Source organism: Elephantulus edwardii, unplaced genomic scaffold (genome assembly GCF_000299155.1).
Source record: "Elephantulus edwardii isolate Elephantulus edwardi_28Jun2011 unplaced genomic scaffold, EleEdw1.0 scaffold00024, whole genome shotgun sequence".
NCBI lineage: Eukaryota > Metazoa > Chordata > Mammalia > Macroscelidea > Macroscelididae > Elephantulus > Elephantulus edwardii.
The window spans coordinates 22,921,932-22,947,559 of NW_006399774.1; the positions used below are offsets into that span (position 1 = coordinate 22,921,932).

Below are 25,628 nucleotides of genomic sequence, written 5' to 3' on the forward strand. Positions count from 1 at the left end.
CACGTCACTTCCTTTAAGCTGATGCCTCCGGCCTGCAGACATGCTTCGGACACTCTAGACAGATGTGCCTCCAAGGGGGCCCATGGCTGTCCTTATGAGGGGTCCTGGGCTGCTCTTGAGGACTCTTCAGAAAACCAATCTGTGATCAGCGTGTCTTTATCTGTACTTGGGAAGGTTTGAGAACATCTACATTAGTCAGGGTCGCTATGAGTCGGAAACGACTCGACGGCACATAACAACAACAACAACAACACATTAGTCAGGTGTAAGGATCATGTTTCCTATTGGATCTTGGCATAAGTGGTGTTTGCCAAGTTGGTGGCACCCAAAGCTCCCACTCCACACAGTCCTCCACAGTGGAGTCTGGAACGCTCCCATCAGGGTGTAGCATCTCCCCCTTCATCTGTGGAGCTTGGGGGCCTGTGCCTACTTTGGCCCTCAGATATGACAAGTGGCACTGTGTCAGAACAAAGTGTGCCTGTGATGGCCCCCTGTGATGCCCAGCCCACTTCTCCTCTGAGGGAGGCCACAGAGAGGTGCACTGGGGTCCTGACATGTGAGGAGGATACCACCATGAACAATCACACCAATTACCCTTCAGGTGAGTCTCACTCATTCCCTGTGGGATTGCAACCATGTGAGGGACCCTGGAGGAGACTCTTCCAACAGATCCAGGCTGCCCACAGAATGGGAAAGATGGCAGGGTGTTGTTTTAGCAATTAAGCTTTGGAGTGCTGTGTGGGTCAACATAGATATGTGGCATGGGCATCCACCCAAATGATGTTATTAGTATCCCATGAATGGAAATTACACGCCCATTCAAATAATACTAAATTCTTACACTAAGTCTGGTTCTAATGTTTACACTTTACAACCAGATGAAAAGATTAAGACTCAAGGACATTTGTCTAAACTTACGTGGTCGCTCAGTAGAGGAGCTGGAATTTGATAGACTCAGTAGAATTTTAATTTGATAAAATTGCTTTCTAACATTTACATGGTGAACCTAAGATGGAAAAGAATTTGACTTTGTCCTTTAGGAAGGTAGGGTGATTGAAATGATATTCATAGCATCTGAAAGAAGACTGGGGAGATTCAAGGGCAAGATGTCCTACTGGGTGCCAGGGTCAAATGCCAAAGGCCAGTTCTTGGTTGAATCCACCATGGAACTTGACAACCCGTGGGCAGGGTCAGTTGGTATGAGGTTGTTCTTCAAATCATGTCAATTGAGTCTCCACATTCTGATCTGTGTGTACAGTACCTTTGCCAAGACAAGTCTTCTCCCTTCCTGGCCACACTACTACTGTGTCGAGTTCTTTCCCAGGTGAGAATTTGATATTTTGCTCCCAGTTTTCCACATATGAGCGGATTGACCTTTATCTCATTTTTCAGTCTTAACAGCAAGAAGACAGATTCTCACCACTGGGCAAATTGGTTGCATCACGATGAATGGAGAAGAGATTGAGATTAACAGTTATGGCTTGTTCAGCTCAACAATCAACACTCTTGGCACCAGCAGTCAGGAAATCAAAAGACGAATTGCATTAGGTAAATCTGCTGTCAGGGACCTTTCCAGAACACTGAGAAGCAACGATCTCAGTCTAGAGGCTAAGCTGTGCCTGACCCAGACTCTGGTCTTCACAATTACTTGATTACAGCATCAGAGACCTGGACAATGACTAAGGATGACAGAAGAAGAATCGATGCCTTTGAATTGTGGTTCTGGAGAAGAGTCTTGAATGTACCATGGACCACCAAAAAAACAAACAGGTATGTCTTTTTAAAATTTATTGTAAAAAACATGTATGGGGATCCAAGGAGGTAAGGGTTGGGAGCAGAAGAGTGAGAATGAGAAGGGGTGAAATTACAGGGCTGCACGACTTGGTGGGTAGAGCCAGTGAGTAAAGGAGATGAGAAAGGTCAAGTGGGGACCAGAAAGGACAGGCTGAGCATAGTCCAATGATGATTAATTTTTTAAAATACAAAGAAATTGTCTTTTTAATTTGTGAGTTTCTCATTTGGGAATGGGGCACAGACTCATTGGCTGCTTTATGCTGAAGAGGGGTATTGAGATGAAGGAGAAGGGGAGCCACTTTAACACTTTACTGGAGGTCTTGAGCTGAAGCTGCATACCATCTTGTTCAGTTAGAAGATACTTTCCTGACGTTTTCTGCCCTCTGGACTGTAAAGCGTTTGCCTGGGTGAGTCCAGTGGGGATGGCTGGCTGAACCGTGAGGCTCCATCCTCCTTTGCCTCCTTGGCTGGCAGTTCCTTTTGCCTCTGGAACTGGGTTCAGGGTTCAGGTCTTCAGCAAGACTCAGCATTCAGGTTACCTATAGGAAAGGGAGTGAATCTAGAAAGAACAAACCTGTGAGTTACAAAGAGAAGGGCTTTGGATGTGTTACTTATGGATGGACTGGAGAAGGAAGTGGAGGAAAGTGGCTTAGATAAGATTCCTCATACTCTCCAGGTAGCTCTCTCTAGTGCATGAGAGTTCCCACCTCTCCACAGCCTCTTCAACATTTATTGCTTGTTGCCCTGCTAAACGTTACCACTGTTACTGGATTAAGATGGTATCTTATAGTGGCTTTGATTTGCATCTTTCTTATTGCCAGTGATTTGAAGCATTTCTTCATATGTCTGTTGTCCATTTGAATATCTTTCTCTGTGAAAATTCCTTTTATGTCTTTTACCCATTTTGTAATTTGGTTTTCAGAGTTGCGTTATTCACCATCACAAAATCATGGAAACAGCCCAAATGTCCAACTAAAATGGAATGGATTGAGAACTTGCGGTACAGTCACACTCAGGAGCAATGATTTTGAAGAATACTACATAACATAACCTGGGAGAGACTGGAGAGCATTGTGTTAAATGAACTAACTCCGTTTCATAAGGACAAATACTGCATATGATCATTATTGTAAAAACAGAAGGATCACTTGCAGATGACACACCTTGCTTGCTGAAGCTAAGGACTTGAAGTGCTTGCTGCACAAACTCAAGGACTGTAGTCTTCAATATGGATTGAAGCTCAACATCAAGAAAACAAAGATTCTCACCACTGGGCCAATTGGCAGCATCATGATAGATGGAGAAGAGATTGAGGTTGGTAACAAATAGAGCTTGTTCAGCTCCACAATCAACACTCTTGGCACCAGCAATCAGGAAATTAAAAGATGAATTGCATTAGGTAAATCTGCTGTCAAGGACCTCTCCAGAATACTGAGAAGCAATGATGTCAGTCTAGAGATTAAGGTGCACCTAATCCAGGTAATGTTCTTTGCAATTACTTGCTGTTCATCAGAGAGCTGGACAGTGGATGACTAAGAATGGCAGAAGAAGAATCGATGCTTCGAGTTGTGGTGCTGAAGAAGAGTCTTGAATATACCATGGACCACCAAGAAAACAAGTAAGTCTGTCTTGGAGAGGTTGAAACCAAATTTCTCCTTGGAGGCTAGGATTTTCAAGCTCCATCTCACAGACTTTGGGCACATGGCCAGGAGGCACCTGTCCTTGGAAAAGGATGTCATGCTTGAAGGGTGGAGGGACAGCACAGGAAAGGAAGACCCTGGATGAGATGGATTGATACAGTGACTGGGGTGATGGGGGCAGGGGAGTCAGTGAGACTGGCTCAGGACAGGGCAGGCTTCAGAGCTGCTGTACATTTGGTTGCTAAGAGTCACAGGAAATGTGATGGTACAAAACAACAACTAAGACTAGTAAAACATGTGTGGGGACTCCAGGGGGAAGGGGTGGGAGTAGAGGGCTGAGTATGGGTAGGGGCAAAACCACAGGGCTACACAGTTTTGTGGGTGGAGGGAAGGGGTAAAGGAAATGAGAAGAATCTGGCGGGGATCTGAAAGATTAGATAATGATGGGTAAGGTCCAATGGTGATTGATTTTATAAAACATAATGCATGGGAATGAAACACAGTATGAATGAAGAATAGCGTGAAACACAATGTATATGAACTTTGTGAGTAAAGTGATATAAAATAAAATAAAAACCCCTACTAGGCTGCTAATTGATAGATCTCTGGTTTGTATAACCAGTGACTCTGAGAAAGCAGACTCGGCAAGCAAGTGCTGTAAAGCTGACAGTCTTGGAAACACTGTGGAGTAGTTTCATCTGTCATGTGGGGTCCGTGAACCAGAACATCACCACTGCCCTTCAAGGTAGTGCTGAAGGGTGTTGGTTGTAAACAGCCTTCTCTTATTACTGGACTTCCGATCTCCTTCCTGGCTGTTAGGAGGCTTGGAAGCATTGCTGTCCTGGCCGGCAAGCTTGTCTGGCTGACAGGCTCATATCCTGCTGTCCAGTGGGACTAGTGGAGCCGGTGGTAGAAATCCCCTCCATGTGCTGAACCCAGGCTGTTCTAACAAAGGCTCTTCCACAGTGGGCAGGAGCTGTCCCCCTGTGTGGGCGGTCATGACACCATCCCAACGCCAAACTTAATGACGTTGATTCTGACTCATGGTGACCTTCTGTCAATTTCTGAGGCTGTAAATTCTAACAAGAGCGGACTCTTTAATCTTTCTACCAAGGAATAATTCATGGCTTCCAACCTTTCAGTCAGCAAGTCACACACAGCACCTGCCCTGCCAGGGACCTGACACCACACAGCAGGAAGGGCTGCTCCCAGCAGAGCGAGCTGTGGGGCTAGAGACTTGTTTGTGTTGATGGTAAATACCGGGAACCACACGCTGAGATGAAGACCGATTGAGAGCTTGGGAGAGCCTGGCTGATCAAAGCCCAGGAGGCAGTGGACCTAAACGCGGTGGGTGAACAAGGAAGCAGTGAACGGCAGTAGATGAAGGAGGTGAGGTGTTTGGATATCTGATATGGCAGATGCACGCTTTTATAAAGCAGCAGGCTTGATGGGACGGTGACATTTTAACGCACTCCTGTGTTAGACTGAGTTGCAGATAAAAGAACTGTCGTTGCAGATCACCTGAAGGGGCCAAGATGCTGCGTGTCTGGCGCCCACTTTGTGGCAGCAGGTGTTTGTCAGCTTTCAACTTGGGGTGAGTTGGGAAGTGGCAGCCTTCACCCCACATCTCCAGTTCAGTCATTTTTTTGGTCAGAGACAGTTTCTTGCCTTTCTTCACATCTCTTGTCTCTGCAGAACTGAGGGAAAAGAAAAGAGCATGGAAGAGTAATGGGGCAGAGAAGACTCAACTCTGAGACACCCTCCCAAAGGCCCTGGTGCAGGGGGAGCAGTCCTGGGTGGTCTGCGGGGAGCAGTTCCTAACACCAAGCTGATGCCTCTCTGTCGGTTTGCATCTACCAGGGACACTGAGGGGACAGATAGACAATATTCTTCTGTGAGACCCGGAAACCCGCTAAAGATTCTCAAACTCCATGGTGATGAGGGAGAGAATAGTTTAAAATTAATATATTTTAGGGCATTATGATTATCATAAGCGTCCGGAATGAGGGTTGCAGAATGGAGCATACTTGGGGTGGGGGTGGGGATGTGCGGGGGGTGGGGAGGGGATTGTGTACCAATGAGGGAGTTTGTCTTTTGCTTTTCAAAGAGAGGAGCGAACTGGAGGTGGGTGGGGAGAAAAGTGCAACAATGAATGAATGGAATTCCAAAATCTCTGTAGATGTTCATTGAAATATAATAATAATTATTTAAAAAATAAATTAAAAAATACAAGCATCGAACACCTTCTGTGATACAAATTCTCAGGTAGACTAGAAGTATAAGACGTCCTCAACTTGATAAGGGACACCTGTGAACACAGCACAGGCAATCTTCTGTCCCACAATTCGTTATGTGCTGTCAAGTCACCTGTGACTCATTGTAAACCTCTGTACAACAGCTCTGAACTCTGTCCTGTCCTGAGCCAGTCTCACTGCTCTGACACACCAACCCCCATTGCCCCAGTTGCTGTCTCACACAATTTACAGGCTTTGAAAACAAGTTGGAGGGTCTACTTTGAGTGACCTGATGGCAATGAGTTGGAGGGTTTTTAAGTTATATTGAAAAACAACCAAAACCCACCCTAAAACAAATGATTAAACAAATGACTCCAGAATGTTGATCCATACTTTGAGTTTTATTAAGAAACAAATAACTCGAGGAAAATGGAAAGTTGTCAAATAGGAAAAGGAATACATAAAAATTAACATCCTAGGCTGTCAGGGACCTCTCCAGAGAACTGAGAAGCAACTATGTCAGTCTAGAGACTAAGGTGTGCCTGATCCAGGCCATAATATTTGCAATTACTTGCTGTGTGTTAGAGAGCTGGACAATGATAAAGGATGACAGAAGAAGAATCTATGCCTTTGAGTTGTGGTGCTAGAAAAGAGTCTTGAACATACCATGGACTGCCAAGAAAACACATCTGTCTTGGAGAGGGTGAAACCAAGTTTCTCCTTGGAGGCTGGGATTTTGAAGCTCCGTCTCACATACTTTGGCACTTGGGCATGAGAGACTGATCCTTGGAGAAGGACATCATACTTAGAAGGGTGGAGGGATGGCACAGGAGAAGAAGACCCCAGATAAGATAGATTGATACAGAAACTGGGGTAATGGAGGTTGATGTATCAGAGCCAGTGAGACAGGGCAGGATTTAGAGCTGCCACTGTACACAGGGTCACTATGGGTCTCAGGTGGCTTTATGACGCATAACAACAACAACAACAACAACAACAACAACAACAACAACAGGCATTCGTGAATGAGAGAGACTGGTACTGGCCATTTTGAATTGGATGATCATGACCTACTATGCTAGGAATGATAAACTGAAAAAGGATTGTGTCCAATTTATTATTAAAAAAATATTTTAGAACTTGTTTTTTAGCACAGTACTGTCAAGAGATTTGCTCATATGGGTCTGTCAGTTGGCTGCACTTGTGTGGATTGCATGTTTGGTGACATTGGAAGTTATGCTACTTACTGGTATTTGAAATGCCTCCACCATAACCTGTGTTTGACAGGTTTCAGAGGAGCTTCCAGGGAAGAGACAGAATATTGAAAACCCTGAGAGGAACAGAGAAGCATTGCCAGCTGTAGTAACAGAAGCAGAGCCCCAAAGGTTGAAAGACGTTACTAGTAAGTGAGGATCTTAATGCAAACATCCGATAGTAATTAGGACATGGATTGTACAAAGTATGAGACCGAGGAAAACTGGAAGTCATAAAAAAATGAAATGGAATGCATAAAGGTCAACATCTAGGTATTAGGGAATTGAGATGGACTAGTATTGGCCATTTTAATCAGACAGCTGTAAGATTTGCTGTGTTGGGAGTGGTAAGTTGAAGAGGATATGTGTCCCATGTATTGTAAAAAGAGCCTTTCAAGGCCTATTCTGAAGTAGAGTGTTGTGAGTGAGATTATCCATATGCGTACATGGAAGACCTGTTAATACAACTTATTCACATCTACACACTTAAGCATTAAAACCCAGATGAAGATATCTACCAATTTTTCAGTCTGCAATTGGTTAACTTGCAGTCAAAATGTATTACTAATCATTGGTGAATGGAATGCAAAAGTTGGAAACAAAGAAGAAGGACTAATTGTTGGAAAATATGGTCTTGATAACAGAAATGAGGCTGAGATGGCACGATAAAATTTTATACAATGACTAATTTATTCTTTGCAAATACGTTTTTGAACAAATGGCCATATTCATATGGCCCTCACCTGATAGACTACATAAGAATGAGACAGATTGTCGACATCTGTGAAAAGAGTTGATAAAGAAGCTCAATGTCACTAGTCAAAGCCAAGTTAGAAAATGATTGTGGAATAAACAGAACATCAATTACTAATGTGAAATTTTAAATTGAAAGTGAGGAAAATTAACTCAAGTCCACAAGAAACAAAACAAGTTTAAGTGCATCCCAACTGTATTTAAAAACTATCTTAAGAATAGATTTGATGCAATGAACACTAACGAATGAAGATCAAGAGTTGTGGGATATCACACATGTTGTTGTTGTTGTTGCCTTCGAGTCAAACATGACTCATAGCGACCCTATGAAAAAAAGGCCTGAAGCCCCTCTACAACTATCAACATTTACCAAAGTTCATAGAGTTTCCGGAGCCAAGCTGTTTAGGAAGTGGATGCCACTCCTGCTTTCAAACCTGTCATAGAATGTTATTGGTTGAGTTGCCTGCGATGCCAAGTGACCCTGTGTACAGCAGCTCTGACCCCTGCCCTGTCCTGAGCCATTCTCACTAATTCTGACACACCAACCCCCATCGTGCCAGTTACTGTATCAATCCATCTCAACCGAGGTCTCCCTTTCCTGTGCTGTCTGTCCACCCTTCCGAACAAGATGTCCTTCTCCAAAGACCGACCTCTCCTGGCCATGTGCCCAAAGTTAAGTGAGGTAGAGCTTTAAAATCCTAGCCTCCAAGGAAAGACTTGGTTTCACCCTCTCCAAGATAGACCTATTTGTTTTCTTGGTGGTCCATGGTATGTCCAAGACTCTTCTTCAGCACCACAAATCGAAGGCATCTACTCTTCTGTCATCCTTAGTCATTGTCCAATTTCTGAATCAAAGCAAGTAATTGAGAAAACCATGGCCTAGATTAGGGGCACCTTTGTATCTAGACTGACATCGTTGCTCTTCAGCACTGTGGAGAGGTCCCTGACAGCAGATTTCCCCCGTGCAATTCGTCTTTTGATTTCCTGCTGCTGATGTTGAGTGTTGATTGTGGAGCCGAGCAAGCTGCAACTGTTGACAATCATATAATACCTAACCATATATTTCTTTTAGACAGTGCTTGTTTCCATCTGTTCCAATGCAGTCATTATCTAGCCACTCTTATCACATCTCCTCCCCACCTCCTATGTCAGACCTGCCTTATAACAGTGGTGCTATGCAGTGTTTGTCCTTTTGTGACGTATGACAATGGCCTGAATAAGAGGTATATCACTGAAAAGAGGACGTGGGGTGAGAGGACAGGAGGTAGGTAATTAATTATGTAACAGCAAATGAATTTTTTTTAAAGTGACCTGGGGGAGGGAGCAGAAGGGAGAGGGAGTAAACTGTGTAGCAATGAATGCATGAAAATCTAACTTCTCTGTAAACGTTCATTAAAATCACAATGAAAATAAAATTTTATTTTTTAAAAAAAGAGTTGTAGGATGACATTCATTAAGAACGCAGAAGGCCATTATAAAGATGGGAGGGGGCGGGGGAGAAAAGACCAAAACAGATGTCAGAAGAGACTCTGAAACTTACCCTCAACTGTTGAGAGGTTGAAACAAAGGGAAGGATGCAGAAGTAAGAGACATGAATTTCAAAAGGAAGGTCAAGAAGACAAAACAGAGTATTATAATGAAATATGCAAAGAGTTGGAGTTAGAAAGTAGAAAAGGAAATCCAATGTACTTGGAATGTCTCAAACGGAAAAAACGTAAAAACGAATTCAAGCCTTGAGTTGCAATATTGAAGGATTCTATGGGCAAAATATTGAAAGATCTAGGGAAGTATCAAAAGAAGTTGGAAAGAGTACACAAAGTCATTATACCCAAAATAATTGCTTTACAAGCTACAATTCCAGGAAGTAGCTCATGATCAAGAACAAATAATGAAGGAAGAAGTTCAAAGTTCACTGAAGGCATTGGCAGAAAACAACGCCCCAGGAATTGATGAAATTTCAGTTGTGGTGTTGTAGCAAATAAGTGCAGCCCTGGATGTGCTGAGAGCCTGTGACAAGAAATTAGAACACAGCTACCCAGCCAACTGACTAGAAGAGATCCCTTCTTATTCCTATTAAAAAAATTGAGCCAACAGAAAGTGGGAAATATTGAACAATATCCTCAATTTCACATAGAATCTTACTGAGAATTATTTGAAAATGATTGCAGCAGTACACTGACAGAGAACTGCCAGAAATTCAAACTGGAGTGAGGAATATCATGGCTGGTGTCAGATGGATCTTGGCTGAAAGCACAGAATACCAGAAAGATATTTACTTGTGTTTTATTGATTATGCAAAGGAACTTGACAGTATGTATCATAATAAATTACATCTAATATTTGAGAAGAATGAGAGTCTCCAAACAATTGTGCTTATGGGAATCCTATACAGAAGCCAAGAAATAGTGTCTGAATAGAATAAGGTAACATTGCATGGTTCAAAATCAGGAAAGGTGTGCATCAAGCTTATATCTTTTTCCATAATTATTCATTAAGTATGTTGAGCAAACCATTTGAGAAGTCAGACTAAGTGTGAATGTAGCATTAGGATTGGAGGAAGACTCATCAACTATCTGTAGTATGTAGATAACACAGCTTTGCTTACAGAAAGTAAGGCTGACTTGAGGCAATTACTGTAGAAGATCAAAGACTGCAGCCTTCAACATGGATTGCATCTCAACATCAAGGAAACAAAAATCCTCACCAAAAAATTCACTTAGATGGAGAAAACATTCAAGTTGCCAATGATTTCAATTTTCTTGCAGCCACAATCAACAGTCAAGGAATAAAAAGATGTGTTGCTGTAGGAAAACCTGCTGCCGAGAACCTCTCCAAAGTTCTGAAGAGCAAGAGCATTGGCTTAAGAGTAAGGTGAACCTGATCCAAGCTGTGTTCTTTTCAATTGCAGCCTATGCATCTGCAAGTTGGGCAATAAGTAAAGATGACAGAAGAATCAATGCCTTTGGACTGTGTTGTTGGTGGAGAATACGGACTCTCTCGAGACCTGTTGAAAGAATAAACAAATCTGTCTTGGAGGAAGCATAATCAAGGAGCTTCTTAGAGGTAAGGATAGTAGAACTGACATATTTTGAGTTGTGGGGTTTTTTTTTGTTGTTGTTTGTTTGTTTTGTTTTTCAGGAGAAGTCAGTCCTTGCAAAGAGAATGTAGAGAAGATTGGTATCAGTGGTCAGAACAAGGCTTAGGTCAGAGTGTAGAACAGACCATTGATTACTCATATTCACGTAACAAGAAGAAAATGAAAACAGGGTCACAAGAGCCAAAACACAAGCTTGAGTTTATCCCACCTGAGTTACAAAAAGCAGTTCATGAATAGATTTGATGCATTGATCACTAACAACCAGAGGTTAGGTGAATTGTAGGATGACATCAAGAATATCATCAGTGAAGAAAGTAAGATATCATTAAAAAATATTGCTGTTATGTTCTGTCAAATCACCTGCGACCCGCAGCAACCCTACGTACAGAAGCTCTGAACCCTGCTCTGTCCTTACTCCAGCTCCTTGCACATTTCATTATAATATTTTCCCTTGTGTTCCTGAGTTACTTGTCTCATTAATGCCAACACGCCAACCCCCAATGCCCTAGTTACTGTATCAATACATCTCATCTGAGGTCTTCCTCTCCTATGCCATCCCTCCACTCTGCCAAGCATGATGTCCTTCTCTGAGAGGAACGGTCCCTCCTGGCCACGTCCCCAAAGTCTGTGAAACAGAGCTGCAAAATCCTAGCCTCCAAGGAAAAACTTGGTTTCACCCTCTCCAAGACAAACAAACTTGTTTTCTTGGGAGTCCATCGTATGTTCAAGACATTGTATGTTCATCAGCACCACAACTCGAAGGTGTTGATTATTCTTCTGTCATCCTTAGTCATTGTCCAGCTCTCTGAAGCATAACAAGTAATTGAAAAGACCATGGCCTGGATTAGGCACATCTTAGTCTCTAGACTGACATTATAGCTTCTCAGTACTCTGAAGAGGTCCCTGATAGCAGATTTCCCCAATGCAATTCGTCTTTTGATTTCCTGACTGCTGGTGTTAAGAGTGTTGATTGTGGAGCCAAGCAAGCTGTAATTCCTAACAACTTCAATCTCTTCTCCTTCTGTCATGATGCTGCCAGTTGGCCCAGTGGTGAGAATCTTTGTCTTCTTGATATTGAGCTTCAATCCATATCGAAGACTGACTGTCTGCAGCAAACACGCCAGGTCTTCCGTTTCAGCAAGCAAGGTGTGTCGACTGAGTAATGTAGGCTGTTGATAAGTCTTCCTCCAATCCTGATGCTACCTTCCTGATAAAGCTCAGCCTCCTGAATCATCTGTTCTGCATAGAGGTTGAAAAGGTATGGAGACAAGAGGTATCCCTGACACATTCCGTTTCTCATTTTGAACCATGCAGTGTTTCCCTGCTCTGTTCTGAGGACTACTTCCTGGTCCAAGTATAGGTTTCACGTAAGCACAATCAAATGTTCTGGGATTTCCATTTTACTCAAGGTTAGCCACAATTTGTTGTGATCCACACAGTCAAATGCCTTTGCACAGTCAACGGAACACAAATTGATATCTCTGTGATACTCTGCTCTCTGCCAAGATCCATCTGACATTGGCAATAATGTCTCTAGTGCCATGACCTCTTCTAAACCTAGCTTGTATTTCTGATAATTCTCTGTCAATATACTGTTCCAGTTGTTTCTGGATAATCTTCAGCAGGATTTTGCTAATGTGTGATATTAGTGATATTGTTCAATAATTCTGTTGGGTCACCTTTGTTTGGAATGGGAATAAAAATGGATCTCTTCCAACCAGTTGACCAAGTAGTTGACCTCTAGATTTCTTGGCACCACTTGGTGAGCACATGCAGAGTAGCATCTGTTTGCTGAAATATGTCAGTTGGCATTTCATCAGCTCCTGAGGCTTTATTTTTTGCCAAGTCCTTCAGAGCAACCTGAACTTCCTCCTTCATCACCACTGCCTCTTGATCGTATGTTGTTTCTTGAAATTCTTCTGTGTCAGCTACTTCTTTTTGGTGCAATGACTCTGTATACTGCTTTCATCTTCTCTTAATGCTTCCTGAATCATTCAATATTCTGCCCATAGCATCCTTAAGCCTTGCAACTCATGGTTTGAATTTGTTCTTTAGTTCCTTCAGTGTAAAAAATGCTGAGTGAGTTCATCTCTTTTGATTTTTTCGACTTCAGCTCCTTGCACATTTCATTGTAATATTTTGCCTTGTCTTCCTGAGCTGCCCTTTGAAATCTTCTGTTCAGCTCCTTAACCTCTTGATTTCTTCCCTTTGCTTTGGCTTCTCAGCACTGTAATGCAAAATTTAGAGTCTCTTCTGACATCCATTTTGGCCTTTTCTTCCTTCTTTGTAATGACTTTTTACGTTTTCATGAATGATATTCCTCATATCTTTCCACATCTCATTTGGTCTTTGTTCATTGGTGTTCAGGGCCTCAAACCTATTCCTGAATTGGTTTTTAAATTCAGAGGGGATAGACTCAAGATAATATTTTGATTCATGTGGATATGATTTTATTTTTCTAGCTTTAATTTGAACTTGCATATTAGTAGTTGATGGTCTGTTCTACAATCAGCACTTGGCCTAGTTTTCACTGTTGATATTGAATTTCTCCAATGATTCCTTCCATCAGGAATTGATCTGATTCCTGTGCATCCTGTATGGTGAAATCCTTGTGTATAGCCTGCGTTTATGTTTCTTAGAAAAGGGATTTGCTATGAGTAAATAATTAATTGTACAGAATTCTATCATTCTATCCCCAGCCTCATTTCTGTCATTAAAAAAAGATCAGAGTCTGCCGAGTGCAACTTCACCGCCAGCAGCCGAAGAAGACTCAGACAAACAGGATTCGTTGCAGAAGCTTTATTGAACAAAAGAAAATGGCGAAATGGCCCCGTCTTCTTCCCCGGCACTTGCTTATATCCCTCTCGGTTCCACGCCTCCTGCTCTTACGTCTTAGATTCTCATTGGTGTTGAGGTCTTTCTAAACTAGGTCCAATGGACCAATAGCAATATTGCAGCCATAAATGGTGTTGTTTGTGCGTTAGTAAGTCAATGAGGAAGTGAGGTATCAGCACCATCTTGTAATGGCGGCGTGCAAGTGCGGACCGCGCATGTGCAATGACGTCAATGATCTTAAACGGCTAGCCTGCTGCTGCGGTCGGCCTGCTGCAAGAGTCTACATCAGAAGAGACTCTAAAACTTACTTTTGAATGGTTGTTATGTGTTGAGTCAGAATCTACTGCTACCTGACCCTCCAGACACTTTTCAGAGACTATAAATGATGTGGCACGAGATTGTTTATCTTTCTTCCAACAAGCAGTTGATGAGTTTGAACTGTGTGACTTCAGGTTGGCAAGCCACCAGAGCTCCTTGCTTTCGTATGGAGAGAAACAGTGAAGTGAGAGAGCTAAACAGGAGATTTCAAAGGGCAGCTTCAAAATGCAAGGCAAAGGATAACAGTGAAGTGTGAAAGGCCTGGAATAGGGACAAGAGATCAAGCTCAGTATTTCTCATGCTGAAATAACTGAAGAGCAATTCGCGCTTTGAGTTGCGATGCTGGAGGATTCGAGAAAGAGTTCTTGAACGATGTAGGAAGCATGTGACGAGAGAGTGCCGATCTCTCTTCCACAGAGAAGCTGGTGGTTCAAACTGTTTGCCTTTGAGTGGGCAGCTCAACGTCTTACCTCCGAACCACGAGACCTCCCTAAGTTCTTCCCTGGACGGAACCAGATTCTCTCTTTTACATTGACCCTAAATTCTTTACTGTAACTATGGAAGGTAATTTCACATTTTCTAGCAAATAATAGTTAATCCCCTGAGGACTGCTGCTATTTCCTCCGCTAGTCCCGCCCTCAGAACACCCAGCTCTGCTCTGAGTATTTACTGCTTTTCCTACAAAGCCCGTGGTGGTTTTTGCCAGCCACACAGTCTTCTCACATTCTGGCTTCCCATGTGTGGTACATACACTCCCTGCGTGTGTGCATTATTGCCGTAGGATCACATGCCAAATTCGTTAAGGGTTAAAGGGCTACTATGATTTGTTGTTGAAATTTATCAATTATTCATTCCATTTCTTAACTGGAGAAAAGGAGTCAGGCTTTTTGATACTGACTTGTTTAAAGGTCTCAGAAGTAAAAAAATGAAGAACAGAGGATAGGCTGGTTCATTTCAAATTCTAACAACATGTTTCTGTTTAGTGCCGTTAAGTTTGAGCTGATACATAGCAGACCTGACGAGTCTGTAAATCGCAGGCCAGGGGATCGCCCATCTGCCCCGTTTTGAGCAGTTGTTGCATTTGATCTGTCTCCCTTTGATTTGACAGAAGAAATAAAATAACAAAGAGAGGGACCGATATTACGACAGACAGCAGAAGGAAAAACTACCAGATGAAATGTCCAAAAGCAAGAAAAGGAGAGTCAGCGTGAAGAAATTATGTGGGAAAATGGAGAGAAACTTTTAGAATAAGATTGACAAGCACCCCAGCAAAGTAATGTCTTCTGAGTATCTCAAAGGCAAGGCCAATCAGGGGGTGTGGGATTACCTTAAAAGTTGTACAAAGATAACTGATCCAAACCTTGTTTCCTGAGAAAAAGCTTCCTGTGGGTCAAAGGATAAACTAAACAAACAAACAAAACAAGATGAAGACACAGAGGCATTGTACCAAATATAATAATACTGAATTATTTCAGGACTTAGCATATGACCAAGAACCCAATCGTAACGCAGGAAGAAGTTTAAACTGCACTGAAGGCATTAGAGAGAAAAAAAAATCAAGGAATTTGTGGAAAACCAATTGAGGTGTTTCCGCAAACAGATGCATCCTAGGACATTAGTCAATGCCAGGAAATTTGGAAGACAGATGCCTGGAAGAGACCCATTATTTGTTTCTGTTCCCCCCAAAGGTGATCCAACAGAATGCAGAAATTATCAAACAATATCAATAATATCATAAGCAAGTACAATCTTGCTGAAGATCATTTAAAAGTGAATGGAACAGTATATCCACTGTAAACTGTCAGAAATTCAAGCTGGGTTCAGAAGTGACTGTGGTAGGATGTTATCATTGGTGATGTCAGCTGGGTCAGTAAGATCTTTATTTGAATTTTATTGGCATTTGGCTGCATGGATTATACTAGATTATGGATAACATTGAGTAGGATGAAGACGCCAGATTACTTAATTGCGTCCGTGCTAACCCTACCATCAGAAAGGATGTCTCTCAGAATTGTATCCTTTTATCAGACCTACTCAGTATATTTACTGAACAAATAATTCAAGAAACTTGACTCTAAAGAGGAAAGCAGAATCAAGATTTGAGGAGGTGGGCATCAGGATTGTATTCTTTCTTCATATCTATTCAGTTTGTGTGCTGAGTACATTATTTCAGAAGCTGGACTCTATGAGGAGGTATGTGGCATCAGGATTGGAGGGAGATTCATCAACAACATTTGTTATGCAGATAATACAACCTTGCTTGCTGCAAGTGCTTGCAGAGGAAACTTGAAGTGCATGCCACAGAAAATCAAACGCTACAGCTTTCAATATGGATAACATCTCAACATCAGGACAACAAAGCTTCTCACCAATGGACTGGTAGGCAACGTTATGACAGATGGAGAAAAGATTGACGCTGTCAATGACTTCATCTCACTTGGATTCACAAACAATTCACTTAGTACCAGCAGTCGGAGATCAGGAGATGCATGGTATGGGAAACTCTGCAGTTAGGGACCTTTCCAAATTACTGAGGAGCAATGATGTTAGCTTGAGGACTAAGGTGTGTGCCTGATTCAGGCCGCAGCATTTTCAATCACTTGCTATGCAACTGAGAACTGGACAATGAATAAAGGGGATAGAAGAAGAATTAATGCTTTTAAACTGTGGTGTTGGAGGAGAGTACTGAATATCTCATGGACTCTTTAAAGAACAAAGAGATATGTGCTGGAGAAAGTACAGCCAGAGTGCCTCCTAAAGGTAAAGATGTGTCCTGTCTCCAGACCTTTTCAATCTATATGCAGAACATCTGGGAGGCTGGGCTTTATGAGGAGGAATGTGGCATCAGGATCGGAGGAAGAATTATCAACAATCTACATTATGCAGATGACACAACCTTGCTTGCTGAAACTGAAGAGGACCTGAAGCATCTCCTGAAGAAGGTCAAGGACTGTAGTCTTCAACATGAGTTAAAACTCAATGTCAAGAAGACAAAGACTCACACCTCTGGGCCAAATGGCAGCACCGTGATAGCTGGAGAAGAGATTGAGGTTGTTAACAATTACAGCTTGCTCGGTTCCAAAATCCACACTTGGCACCAACAGTCAGGAAATCAAGAGACAATTTTCACTGGGAAAAATCTGCTGTCAGGGATCTCTCCAAAGTACTGAAAAGCAATGTTGTCAGTCTAGAGATTAAGCTGTGCCTGATCCAGGCAATTACTTGTTATGCATCAGAGAGCTGGACAATGATGACAGTGACTGAGGATTACAGAAGATGAATCAATGCCTTCGAGTTGTGGTGCTGAAGAAGAGTCTTGAACATACCATGGACCATCAAGAAAAAAATCTGTTTGTCTTGGAGAGGGTAAAAACAAGTTTCTCCTCAGAGGCTAGGATTTTGAAGCTCTCTCTCAGACTTTGGGCACATGGCCAGGAGGGACTCCTCCTTGGAGAAGGACATCATACTTGGAAGAGTAGAACAAAAGGGCAGGAGAGGAAGATCTCAGATGAGATGGATTGATACAGTAACTAGGGTAATAGCGGTAAGTGTGTCAGAGTCAGTGAAACCGGCTCAGGATAGAGTTGGCTTCAGAGCTGTTGTACATAGGGTTACTGAGTTGCAAATCACTCAAAGGCACAAAACAACAATGACAACAACACCAAGAACAGATACTTTGGACAAGTTGCTAGGAGGTGCTATTCCTTGGAGAGGGACATCATACTTGGCAAACTGGAAGGATGGTGAAGAGGAGAAAGATCCTTAGCGGGGTGTATTGATACAGTGACTGAAGCAATGGACTCGAGTGTGTTGGTGATTTGTGTGGTTGGTGTAGGATAAGACAGGGTTCAGATCTGTTTATAGTTTCACTGTGGGTCATACTCAACCCAATGGCACCGAAAAACAACATCAACAACCAGCGTTATACAGATGACACAATCTTGCATCCAGAAAGTGAAGAAGATGTGAAGCAATTACTACTGACAATCAAAGACTACAACCTTGAATATAGATTACATCTCAACATCAAGAAAACAAGAAGCCTCACTACTGGACCAATAGGCAACATCATGGAGAAACAACTGAAGAATGAATGTAGGAAAATTGAAAGTTGTAAAAAAAAAATGAAATAGAATACATTAAGCTGAATATCTCTGCATTGGGGAGCCCAGGACTAAGAATAAACCCAAATCGACCATTTCCATTTGATCAAGTGATCTACTACGTCAGCAATGGTTAAGAGGAATGGTGTCACATTCATTGTCAAAAAGAATAGTTTATGATCCAGCCTGAAGTACAATGCTGTCAGTGATAGGATAGTAACCATATGCATTCAAGAAAGACTTGTTAATACAATGAGTATTCAAACACACCAACGACTAAAGCCAGAGATAAAGAAACGTGATCTGATTCCCAAATTGACCTTTTGTGACTAACTCATGTAATTCAGCATAATCTGTTCTCCTTTCACCCAGGCTGTACAATTTTCCATGAGCTCTTGACCTTTTTAAGTGCTACACAATATTCCATTGTGTAATCGTGCCAGTTTTGTTAGCCTTTCTTCCACTGACGGACAGTTGGAAGAGTCGTTTATAGCTCTTTGCTATTATAAATGTGTTTGCTGTCATGTGCCACTGAACTGGAACTGACTTGCAGCTGACCCTCTGGTGAGTTTTTAGAGGCTGTAAATCACATGGGAGGAGAGTTCAATGTTTATCCTAAGCGGTTGGCAGTGAAACTCCAACTCCAAAATGACGCAATCTATTTATTGCATTGTTGTAATAAGTATGGGCATGAAAACGTCGATATGCTGAGTCTTATTTCTTTGGGAAGCAATTCCCTAGGAGTGGGATTGCTTGACCAAATAGTATTTCTATTCCCAACTTCTAAGAAAGTGCCAATTTGCTTTCCATAGTGGTTTTCACCATTTTACATTCCCACCAGCAGTGTATGGAAAGTCCAGTCTCTCCACACCCTGGCTAGAATTTGTCATTTAATATCTTATTGAACATCAGTTATTTTTACAGGAGTGAGAGGATATTTAATTGTTATTTTGATTTGCATTTTTCTGATAACTAATGCGCTATTATTAATAACCAAGACCAAAGAAGAATCAAAGACTTTGTATTGTCACGTTGGAGAAGGGTATTGAATATCCCATCCACTATCAAAACAACAAATCAGAGTGCTCCTTACAGGCTAGGGCTGCTAGAGTGTGTCTCACGCACTTTGGGCATAATGTCAGGAGGGCGCAGTTGTCCTGGAAAAAGATGTCTTTCTGGGAAAAGCAGAGGATCAGCAAGAGAAAGGAAGACCCCAGTGAGACGGGTAACACAGTGACTACATCAATGGGCGTGAGTGTGACGTGATAGGGAAAGAGTCTGACCCGTTAGTCATAGGATCACTGTGAGTTGTGATCAAATCGATGGAGTCTGACAACAACCACAAAGGAGAAACACCTGGAACACGTCTTCCTGTGTTTGTTGGCCGTTTTGGTGAAGTATCTTTTCATGCCCTCTTTGCATTCTGTAGCTGGGTTGTTTGTCCTTCTCGTGTTGAGGTGCTGGAGACTTCTGTACTTTTGAGAGACGAGTCTCTTGTCAGATGTGTTCTTACCATTTCCTGCCTCATCTGCCGGTTTTTGTTTTGCTCTTTTGGAAAACTCTTTTGATGCATGTAAAGTTTTACTTTTTAGAGGGTCTCAAAGCTTATCCTTTATTGATTTTTTTCTATAATTTTATTAATTTTCATAAACATTTACAGAGATTTTGGGTTTCCATTCATTCATTGTTGTACTATTCTCTCTACCCTCCTCCCAGTTTGTTCTTGTCCAAATGCCACAGTGCTTGTCAAAGCCAGTTCTGATTAATCTTCTTTGTCAGTGTGTCCTTTGCCATTCCCTATCACTCCTCCCTGAGAGAGACTTCACCCTGAGTCATAAGGAAAAGGGGATGGCGTATTCTCTTAGCTACTTCCTGCTGAAAAGGGACGCTGTGGGTTTCAGGGTGAAGATCTTCTCTCACTACTCTAAAGGGCCCCTTTGGCAGTAGGAAACACATAGACTATTATGGAGATTGATTTTGGAATTTAGATGCACTCTTATTGATTGTGCTTGGCCGTACATGTTCATATCCTTGAAGATGTATCATGGGGGTGTTGCAACCTAGAAGACACAAATTTGACTAACAAGTTATAAGTACATGAGTCAAAAATTATGGAAAAGTAAAAGAAAAGATTCTTTCATTGTTTTACAAACCCTCCCCCAGGTCCCCTCCACCATGTAGCCCTCGCTCTAGACTCCTGTGATGACAGAAATACCTAGTTATATATCTCTTTTCCCTTTATTGATTTTATATAAGTTATATTTGATAATCTAAGATATATATAAAGTGTGCCTAATTCAGGCCGTGGTCTTTGCAATTATTTGCTATGCATCAGAGAGCTGAGCAATAATTGAAGATGACAGAAGAATCGGTGCCTTTGAGTCGTGGTGCTGGAGAAGAGCATTGATGGGCTGCCAACAAATCGGTCTGTCTTGGAGACAGTGTTGCTTCTTGGAGGCTAGGATTTTGAAGGTCCATCTCCAAGACTTTGGGCATGTTGCCAGGAGGGCCCAGTCCTTGGAGAAGGACTTTGTGCTTAGAAGGGTGAAGAGACAGCACAGGAAAGGAAGACCCTGGATGAGAGGGATAGACACGGTAAATGGGGTAATGGGAGTAGGTATGTCAGAAGCTGTGAGACTGGCTCAGGATAAGGCAGAGTTCAGAACTATTATGCATAGGGTTTCTATAACAACAATAGTAACATGAAATTATCTTAGGATTCCTATGTTCTAATTTTTTTCTTTTTTTTTTTTAAAATTGTGACTTTAATGAAGGTTTACAGAAAGGTTGAGGTTTCATTCACTCATTATTGCACATTTTCCTCCTTCCCCCACCCCAGCCCACTTTGCAATGCACCCCTTGTTCCAAACTGCTGTCATATATGTAATGTCTACTCATACATTGCTTTCAGTTTCTCTCTCGTCTGTTCCAATGCAGTATTCATTATCTATCCACTTTCCCCTATTCTCTTTCAATCCCCCTTAGTTGAGTGAGGACTAAGATTCTGGTCATGGTCTTTCTGATCACTTGCTATGCATCTGAGACAATGAATAAGGACAACAGAAGAAATGATGCCCTTGAGCTGTGGTGTTGGAGGAGAGCACCGAACGGCGCTCTTGGACGGCCAAGAGATCGAACAGATAGGTTTTGGAGAGGGTGCAGCTGGAGTGCTCTTTGGAGGCAAGAATGGTGAGACTTCACCTCACGTACTTTGGGCATGTTACTAGTGGGGCTGTTCCTTGGAGAGGGACATGATGCTGGGAAGGGTGGATGGTCAGCGAAGGCGAGGAAGACCCTTAACCAGGTGGATTGACATGGGAACTGCAAGGATGGCGCAGGATAGATCAGGGTTTAAATCTTTTGTTCACAGGGTCGCTGTGAGTCATGCTCAACTTGATGGCATCTAAGAACAGCTCAATCCCCACGTCAGCCAAATTTTATAACAGTGATGTTACACAGTGTTTGTTCTTTTGTCACTATGATATTTCACTCAGCCTAGTGCATTGCAGTCACCCATGTTGTGGAATGTTTTACAAGTTCATTGTTTTTCAGTGCTGTGTGATATGCCATTGGTTTTCTGTTCCAATTTTTTCCATTGCCGATGTTTTAAGCCCAGGTCCTTGATTCATTTTGAGTTAGCTTTGGTATGAGGTGTGAGGTATAAGCTTTGCTTTAATTTTATCCAAATTGATAATCTGATTTTGCCAATGCTTTTTGTTAAAGAGATTGTTTTCTTCCACTTAATGGACTTAATCTTTGCCAAAGATCAGTTGTCCATAGCTTGACTGATTTGTTTCTGGATTTTAAATTTTATTCCATTGCTCAATATACTTGTTATTGTGTAAGTACCACACTCTTTAGATTACCATGGCGACTGAGTAGGTTTTGGGATCAGGAAGACCTCCTACTTTGTTTTGCAAATACCTTTCTTATAAAACACAAGCACAAAAAAACCCCAACAAAACAAAACAAAACAAAAAAACAAAACACAAGCACATGATGGGATACAAGGAAAATAAAACTGACTACATTTGGGGGGAAAGGACATTGTCAGAGCTGAGTATGAAGGCCCAGGTCTGACTGTAGAACAGACCATCAGGCTCATATGCAAGCTCAAACTGAAGCTGAGGAACATGGAGACAAGCATGCATGAGCCAAAACATGACCTTGAGTGCATCCTATCTGAACTTGAAAACCAGCTCAAGAACAGATTTGATGCCCTGAACAGTAATGACCAATGACAAGACAACGTGCAGAATGACATTACGGACATCAAAAAGGAAGAAAGCAAAAGGTCATTCAAAAGACGGGAAAGGCCAAAATGGACGTGAGGAGAGGCTGTGAAACGTGTTACTGAATGGGAGGAAGCTGAAGTGAACGGGGAGGGGTTTGCTTTTCCTGATGCTGAAATGTCATCCACGTTGAAGGCTGTCGTCTTTGATCTTTTGCAGTGCTTCAAGTCTCCTTCAATTTCTGCAAGCAAGATTGTGTCATCTGCATAATGCAAGTTGTTGATGAGTCTTCCTCCAATCCTGATGCCACATTCCTCTTCATAGATAACAGCTTCCACAACAATTTTTCTCAGGATACAAATTGAATAGACATGGAGATGGTAAGCAACCCTGACATACACAGTCCCTGATTTTCAACCAAGCCATTTTCCTTGTTCTCTTTGGAAAACTGCTTCTCGCTCTAAGTATAGGTATGAGAAGCCAATACTAAATATTTGTAATAAATGGAATGCTATTTCAGGATGGAGTTCACCCTGAGGCACTGAGGCAATCCTTAAGGGTCTACAGATTTCTTGCATTTGCTAACACCTCCCTCCAGAGTCAAAGGAAGGTTTTCAATAGAAAGAGCTTGGCTTCATTTGCATTGAATTCTCTTTGTGATTTACTTCCTGTTAATTTTCAATAAAGATACAGGGAAGCTCAGGTGGAGAACTGCTGGCCCCCTGTTTTATGCTCACTGTTCTATCTCATTGCTTGTTGTCTGTCTCATTGTTAACAATTATAAAAATACTTTACCCTTGGTCTGCAACATACAGGTATTGCCTGAGCACAGTTAAGTATTTGTTAAGACTGAGGATTTTGGCCAGGTATCCTCTTTAGAGCGCCTTCTGGACGATAACCTGAAATGCTTCATTGTGGGTGCGTATAATGTGGGCTCCAAGCAGAAGCATCAGATCTGCGTGTCCCTCCGCGGGGAGGCTGTGGTACCCAAGGGCAAGAACGGTGTGATGCTCAAGGCCATCTGCAACCACCTGGACACCAACCCGGCCCTGGAGAAGCTGCTGCCTCACATCCGGGGTGGGGGTGGGGTTGTGTTCACCAAAGAGGACCTCACTGAGCTCAGGGACATTTTACTGTCCAACAAGGTGCCGGCTGCTGACTGTGCTGATGCCATCGGTCCGTGTGAGGTTACCATGCCGGTCCAGAACACTGGTCTGGGTCCCGAGAAGATCTCTCCTCCTTCCAGGCTTTGGGCATGACCACTAAGATCTCCAGAGGCACCACTGAAATCCTGGAGACAAGGTGGGAGCTAGTGAGGCCACCCTGCTAACATGCTGACCTCCCCCTTCTCCTTCGGGCTGACCATCCAGCATGTGTTGACAACAGTCCTGAAGTGCTTGACGTCACAGAGGGAACTCTGCCTACACACCTCCTGGAGGGTGTCCACAATGTTGCCAGTGTATGTCTGACTGGCCTCGGTACCCCACTCGATCATCAGTGGGTACAAGCGGGTCCTGGCTTTGTCCGTGGAGACTGAGTACCCCTCCCACTGGCTGCAAAGGTCAAGGCCTTCCTGGCTAATCCATCTGCATTTGTGGCTGCTGCTCCTGCTGCTGCAACCCCTGCCAAGGTGGAAGCAAAGGTAGAGTCAGAGGAGTCTGACGAGGATGCGGGATTTGGTCCCTCTGACTAATAACCAAAAAGCCACCAACTCTGCCAGCTTTGTGTGAAACAAGGAGTCAAGGCTTCATTCTCTTAAAAGCCTCTAAGCTCTCATTAACGCATCAAATGAGGCTGCTGTTGTTGTTATGTGCCGTCGAGTCCCTTGCGACTCATAGCGACCCTCTGTACAACAGCCCTAAACTCCGCTCTGTCCTGTGCCAATCGCACTGTCTCTGACACACCCATCCTGATTACCCCAGTCACTGAATCAATCCACCTCATAGAGGGCCTTCCCCTCCTGCACTGTCCCTCCACCCTCCCGAGCATGATGTCCCTCTCTAAGGACCAGTCTCTCCTCACAACATGTCCAAAGTAAGTTAGACGGAGCCTCAGAATCCTTGCCTCCAAAGAGCCACCCAGTTTAACCCTCTCCAGGACAAATCTATTTGTTTTCCTAGCAGTCCATGGTATTCTCAATACTCTTCTCCAGCACCACAGCTCAAAGGCATCAATTCTCCTTCTATCCTTCCTAGTCATTGTCCAACTCTCTGATGCATAACAAGTGATTTCAAAGACCATGGTGTGTATCAGACGCACCTTAGTCTCCAGAGAGATACCATTGCTCTTCAGCACTTTGGAGAGGTCCCTAACAGCAGACTTTCCCATGGCAATGCGCCTTTTAATTTCCTGGCTGCTGGTGCCAAGAGTGTTGATGGTGGAGGCAAGCAGACTAAAGCTGTGAACAATCTCAATCTCTTCACCATCCATCCTGATGCTGCCAGTTGGCCCAGTGGTGAGAATCTTTGTCTTCTTGACATTGAGCCTCAATCTATATTGAAGGCTGCAGAGGATTTCCATTTTTCTCAATGTTAGTCCTATTTTTTATGATCCACATAATCAATGGCATTTGCATGATCAATAAAACACAAGTAAATATCTTTCTCTGCTTTCAGTAAAGATCCATCTGACATCAGCCTCTTCTGAATCCAGCTTGAATTTTTGGCACTTCCTTGCCAATATATCATTCCAGCCATTTAAAAAGAATCTTAAGATTTTATGTGTAATAATATTTTTATGCATATAATATTAATGATATTGTTTGATAATTCCCAAAGTCTTTTTGATCACCTTTCTTTGGAAAACCCCTTTGAAACGGTTTACTTATTGTCACTAAGAAAATCAAGATCCTCCCCACGGGGCCAACAGGCAGGAGGGGAGCTGTCAGTGATTTCATGTTCCCTGTATTCACAACCAACACCCATGGTAACAGGAACCAAGGCGTCAAAAAGCATGATGCACCGGGGACATGTGCTGTCTAGGACCTCCCCAAAGTCATAACGAGTCCAGGTGTCAGCTACCAGACGGAGGTGAGTGTGATCCAAGTGCGGTATTTTCAATATTTTCCTGGGCGTCTGAACAACGAATCAGGACTAAGGAAGGCCAAGGGAGAACCAATCCCTCTGAACTGCAGCATCGGCAAAGAGCATCGCACATCCCATGAGATCCCAGGGACCAAGCAGATCTGTCTTGAAGGAAACGCAGCCGAGTGCTCCTGAGAGGCCACTGTGAACCTGCATTTCGCTTACTTTGGGAAGGTTTTCAGGGGTAACAGCTAGTCCTTGGGAGAGGCACCCGGCTGGGAAAGGTAGGGGGTCCACAAAAGAGCAGATCTCAGTGAGGTGAGTGGACTTGGGCCTAACAGAGACT

General features: G+C 42.8%; 1 pseudogene; it reads left to right on the plus strand.

Annotated features, from left to right (window-relative positions):
* Positions 1 to 573: 573 nt before the first annotated feature.
* Positions 574 to 23,952, plus strand: LOC102869527 (annotated as a pseudogene).
* The last annotated feature ends 1,676 nt before the right edge of the window (positions 23,953 to 25,628 follow it).